The sequence below is a fragment of the Myotis brandtii genome, unplaced genomic scaffold (genome assembly GCF_000412655.1).
Source record: "Myotis brandtii unplaced genomic scaffold, ASM41265v1 scaffold105, whole genome shotgun sequence".
NCBI lineage: Eukaryota > Metazoa > Chordata > Mammalia > Chiroptera > Vespertilionidae > Myotis > Myotis brandtii.
The window spans coordinates 2,710,460-2,716,747 of record NW_005353538.1 but is presented as its reverse complement, the minus strand read 5'-3'; the positions used below and the strand labels follow the sequence as shown (position 1 = coordinate 2,716,747).

At 41.7% G+C, this 6,288-nt stretch overlaps 1 protein-coding gene across 1 annotated transcript in view; it reads left to right on the top strand.

Annotated features, from left to right (window-relative positions):
- The first annotated feature begins 2,014 nt into the window (after positions 1-2,014).
- The window catches only part of PAFAH1B2 (platelet-activating factor acetylhydrolase 1b, catalytic subunit 2 (30kDa)), a 40,959-nt gene continuing 36,685 nt past the window's right edge, over positions 2,015-6,288 (top strand). The window contains exon 1 of the mRNA XM_014539355.1: positions 2,015-2,018. The gene's annotated coding sequence lies outside the window, so the exon portion shown is untranslated. The remainder of the gene's footprint in view (positions 2,019-6,288) is intronic.

The following is a 6,288-nucleotide window of genomic DNA, read 5'->3' as shown; positions in this document are numbered from 1 at the left end:
GAGGCAAGATGGCGGCATAGGTAAACACCGGAGACTGCTGCCGCAAACAACCACTTCAAAAATACAACTAAAAGACGGAACGGACATCACCCAGAACCACAGGAAGGCTGGCTGAGGAGAGACTCTTCAACTAGAAGGAAAAATAACAGCACACCGAGGCTCAGAGGAGGCGCAGTGTGGAAAATACTCAGGTGCGGAGGTGCGCGCGCAAAGCGGGCTGGTGGCTGAGAGCGCGGTTGTCGTTTTCGGTCAGGGGGGAGTCTCAGACTCTGAGCTCCAGATACGGGCGAATCGCTGGGGACTCGGACCCAAACGGGAGAAGCGGGAGTGTCTGGCATCAGTTGGAAGGCAGCTTTCTCTCCGAGGTTTGCAGCGGTTCCTGGGGTTCTGAGAAGCAGAGCCTCTGGGAACGGGACTGAGAGGGGCCATAACCGCTCCCTCCGCCCGCCCTGCCCTGTTGAGCCCGCCCCGCCCAAGCCCTGCGCAGAGCCATTTGCCGGATCGCCTCAGGCAAAGGCTAGATTAGCACCTCCCCAGAGGACAGAAGTTTTCCGCGGCAGACACAGCTGATTCACACAGCCAGTCGGCCTGGTGGTCAAATCCCTCTAGTATTAACTACAACAATCAAGGCTCAACTAGAACAAGACTGCGCACAAAGACCACTAGGGGGTGCACCAAGAAAGCATAAAAAATGCGGAGACAAAAAAACATGACAGAAATGGAGGATATAGAGCTAAAAATCGCAATTTTGAGGGCTTGCAAAAATTTGCTAGAAGCTGTCAATAAACTTGAGGAGAGAGTCACGAAAACTAATGAGACCCTCGATGCTATGATAAAGAACCAACTAGAAATTAAGCATACACGGACTGAAATAAAGAATATTATACAGACACCCAATAGCAGACCAGAGGAGCGCAAGAATCAAGTCAAAGATTTGAAATACGAAGAAGCAAAAAACACCCAACTGGAAAAGCAAAATGAAAAAAGAATCCAAAAATACGAAGATAGTGTAAGGAGCCTCTGGGACAGCTTCAAGCGTACCAACATCCGAATTATAGGGGTGCCAGAAGAAGAGAGAGGGCAAGATATTGAAAACCTATTTGAAGAAATAATGACAGAAATCCCCCCCTACCTGGTGAAAGAAATAGACTTACAAGTCCAGGAAGCACAGAGAACCCCAAACAAAAGGAATCCAAAGAGGACCACAAGACACATCATCATAATTAAAATGCCAAGAGCAAAAGACAAAGAGAGAATCTTAAAAGCAGCAAGAGAAAGAAAGTCAGTTACCTACAAGGGAGTACCCATACGACTGTCAGCTGATTTCTCAACAGAAACTTTGCAGGCCAGAAGGGAGTGGCAAGAAATATTCAAAGTGATGAATAGCAAGAACCTACAACCAAGATTACTTTACCCTGAGCACTGCAGGGTCCCAGGTTCTATTCCGATACCTCAGCTGCAGGCTGGATCCCTGACCCTAGTCAGGCCGCATGTGGGAGGCAACCAATCCATGGTGTCTCTCTCACATTGATATTTGTCTCTCTGTCTCTCCCCCTCCCGTCCACTCTCTCTAAAAATCAGTGGAAAACATCCTTGGGTGAGGATTTAAAAAAAGAAAAGAATCAACCAATGAATGCATAAACAAATGAGACAAAAAATCGATGTTTCTCTCTCTCCTTCTCTCTGTCTCTAAAATCAATCAATAAATAAAAACTTAAAAAACACTGTCAGCTGATTTTTTCAACAAAAACTTTGCCAACCACAAGGAATTGGCAAGAAATATTCAAAGTGATAAGGAGCAAGAATCTACAACCAAGATTACCCTACTCAGAAAAGCTACCATTGAGAACTGAAGAACAGATAAGGACCTTCATAGACAAGAAAAAGCTAAAAGAGTTCATTACCGCCCTAACCAGTTTGGCTTGGTGGATAGAGTGTTGCCCTGTGGACTTGAGGGTCCCAGGTTCGATTCTGGTCAAGGGCATGTACCTCGATTGCGGGCACATCCCCAGTAGGGAGTGTGCAGGAGGCAGCTGATCGATGTTTCTAACTCTCTATTCCTCTCCCTTCCTCTCTGTAAAAAATCAATAAAATATATATTTAAAAAAAAAAGAGTTCATTACCACCAAACCAGTATTGTACGAAATGTAATGTCTTCTTTAAGAAGAAAATAAGAAGAGAGAAACTAAAACAAAGCAATCACTTTTACCATTGCAACAACAACAACAAAAAGATACCTAGGATTAAACTTAACCAAGAAGGTAAAAGATCTGTACTCAGAAAACTATAGGACATTGAAAAAAGAAATAGAAGAAGATAAAACAAGTGCAAGCATATTCCATGTTCACGGATTGGGAGAATTAGCATCATTAAAATGTCCATGCTACCCAAAGCAATCAATAGAGTCAATGCAATCCCTATTAAAATACCAATGGCATATTTCACAGATCTAGAGCAAATAATCCAAAAATTTATATGGAACTAAAAAAGACCCCCAATAGCTGAACCAATCTTGACAAAGGAGAACAAAGTTGGAGGGATCACAATATTGGACATCAAATTATACTACAAAGAACAGGCATATAGATCAATGGAATGGAATAGAGAGCCCAGAAATAAACCAATGTCTTTACAGTCAATTAATAGTTGGCAAAGGAGTAAAAACATACAATGCACTAAATATAGTATATTCAATAAATGGTGGTGGGAAAATTGGACAGATGCATGCCAAAAAATGCAACTAGACCACCTCCTTATACCATACACAAGAATAAACTCAAAATGGATTAAAGACTTAAATGTTAAACTCAAAATGATAAGAATCCTAGAAGAAAAAATAGGCGGCAAAATATATGGGCATTTTTAATAGCAATATTTTTTCTGATATATCGCCTCAAGCAAGGGAAACAAAAGAAAAAATAAACAAATGGGACCACATCAAACTAAAGAGTTTTTGCACAACAAGGGAAACCATCAAGATAATGAAAAGACAACCCACTGTTTTTGTGATTAATCACTATGCTTTAATTATGTTCAATTTGTAACAATGAAAATACATCCTGCATATCAGATATTTACATTACGATTCATAACAGTAGCAAAATTGCAGTTATGAAGTAGCAACGAAAATAATTTTATGGTTGGGGGTCACCACAACATGAGGAACTGTATTAAAGGGTCGCGGCATTAGGAAGGTTGAGAACCACTGCTCTAAGAGAACTTTACAATTTAGCAACAGGAAGAAAACAACCTCGTATTTTTCTTTCTTTCTTTTTTCTTTTCTTTTTTTTTTTTCCTTTTTTTTAACCTCGTATTTTTTAATGGGCAAAATTGTTGGACAGGCACTTTGCAAAAGAAGATATATATATAAATGGCCAAAAAAAAACAACAACATGAAAAGATGCTTAATAATATTAATCTTCAGGGAAATGCAAATTAAAACCACAAGATATCACCACACACCCACTAGAAGAGCTACAATGAAAAAGACTGACAATTCTATGTGTTATTGACGATGCAGAACAACTGGAATTCTAACACACTGCTGGTGGGGGTGTAAAATGATAAATCACTTTGGAAAAAAGTTGGGCAGTTTATTATAATGTTCAACATACACTTGTCATAGGACTCAGTAATCCAAGAAAAATGAAAACACATGTCAACCAAACTAAAGAATCTGGGTGGGTTCATAAAACCTACCGTCATTAATGGAAAAACAACTTGAAGGACAAGCTGTCCTGGTAAATTTCAGTCAATTTGCCTTATAGTCAGAAAACAATTTCTTTTTACCTATCACCAACTCCCACTATATGGAAAATACAGACTCAGAATGGGGCTCTGTGGGGGAGGGGGAGGTTGTGTGTGGAAAGTGAAGAGAAAGATAGTGTGTGTGCCATCAGAATTATGTTCCTGCATGAAACTGAGGGAAGGGAGGGTGCAAGTTTAGAACTAGAAAGGAACTTAGCAATGATCTGGCCCATCATTTTTTGTTAATTTGTTGTTAAGCCTCACCTGAAGATATTTTTTCCATTGATTTTTGGAGTGGAAGGGAAGGAGGGGAAGAGAGAGACAGAGACAGAGAGATGGATGTGAGAGAGACACATCAATTGGCTGCCTCCCAAAGGCACCCCCAACCAGGGCCAGGGATGGAACCTGCAACCCAGGTATGTGCCCTTGACTGGGAATGGTACCCGAAACCCTTTGGTGCGTGGGCCAATACTTTAACCACTTCATGGCACCAGCCAGGGCTCTAGTCCGTCTTGCAGACTAAGAAACAAAGGCTAGAAGAAGTTAAATAAGCCATAGCTTTTGGACAAGAACCCAGGGTATGCTGAAGCCTCGTTTAGAATCCTTTCCACCATACCACCTACGTATTTTTTTTTAATATATATATTTTATTGATTTTTTACAGAGAGGAAGGGAGAGGGACAGAGAGTTAGAAACATGGATGAGAGAGAAACATTGATCAGCTGCCTCCTCCTACACCCCCCCTACCAGGGATGTGCCTGCAACCAAGGTACATGCCCTTGACCGGAATCGAACCCGGGACCCTTCAGTCCCCCGGCCGACGCTCTATCCACTGAGCCAAACCGGTCAGGGCACCACCTACGTATTTTTTTAATGAATTGTTTAGAAAGCTAAAACAGAAAAATCAGGAGACAAGCTCTCAATAAATTTCGGAGTTCAGTGACATTGAGATTTTGCCAAAATACTAAAGACCGCCTAAGCCAGTGATGGCGAACTTATGACACACATGTCAGAGGTGACACGCGAACTCATTTTTTTGGTTGATTTTTCTTTGTTAAATGGCATTTAAATATATAAAATAAATATCAAAATATAAATCTTTGTTTCACTATGGTTGCAAATATCAAAAAATTTCTATATGTGACACGGCACCAGAGTTAAGTTAGGGTTTTTCAAAATGCTGACACGCCGAGCTCAAAAGGTTCACCATCACTGGCCTAAGCCGTAAAGGTATTTAAATATTTGCAGAGACTAGTTTAACTAGGTCTAGTATTTCCTAGGGGCACACCTCCCTTATTTATGTTTCTCAATTAAAAAGTTGAAAAAAACAAGAAGTAGACCGGCCATGGGTTGCACACAGGCACACATTCAACCCTTGATCATTTCATTCCTCACTCTGCAGTATTTTATGAGTGTCCACTATGGATCAAGTACCCCGCCAGGTACTAGGAATCCACAGGACAAGGTTCTGGCTAGCTCAGAACTCACAAGGGAAGACAGTATGTTAAAGTGGTGATTACATTAAAGTGTGTTAAGTATTAACATTGGGGAAATGCCAGATTCTATAGATTTATCCCTAGAGAATAAGTCCAGCTGTTTCTCTTCTGTTATTCCTGGGCTGCCTCTTTATTCCATCATTTGAGTTCCCCAAACACGAACTCTTCTCAATAAAACACTTAAAACAACAAACATTTCCTGAGCACTTCCTGGTGTGCCATACATGGTGTGAACTTCTGCAAGAGAATTCCAAGGTAAACTTGTAATGTAAAATGCATTTTATATGGGGACAAAATTATTTTGGATTATATATGACTGTTAAAATTAGTGCCACTTGACAAGCACAGGTGATCTCAGAAGTAATTTGATATGTCTTGAAACTTTAGGCTCCCAGGTTTTCATAGTATTAACAGGTTTTGTCAACAAAATTAAATCCCCTGATCATTTTTGGGGTGCTACTGTATTCTGGGCACAGGTATGAATGACTCCCATCCTTCCTTAAAGGGTCAGCTCAGTCCAGCCAGTGTTGCTCAGTGGTTGAGCCTGGACCCATGAACCAAGAGGTCACTGGTTCGATTCTGGTCAGGGCACATGCCCGGGCTGCAGACTCCATCCCCAGTAGGGGGCCTGCAGGAGGCAGCCTATGGATGTTTCTATCTCTCTACCATTCTCCCTTCCTCCCTCTCTAAAATCAATAAAAACATTTTTTTTAAAAGGGCCAGCTCAGAGCACTACTCTACATAGCCCTCCTCTCTACCCTTAACAGATCTCGAGTTTCTGTAGCATATATCACAGTAGAGGCCCGGTGCATGAAATTTGTGCACGGGTAGGGTCCCTAGGCCTGGCCAGCAATCAGGGCTGGTCGGGCCTTCCTTCCCCAGCTGCCAGGTGCCAGCCAGGGCCTTCCTTCACTCCACACCACCCCCTGGTTGTCAGCGCATGTCATAGCAAGCGACTGAACTCCCAGTCTCCTGATTGAACTCTGAGGGGACACTTTGCATATTAGCCTTTTATATATATACTAGAGGCCCGGTGCACAAAAAT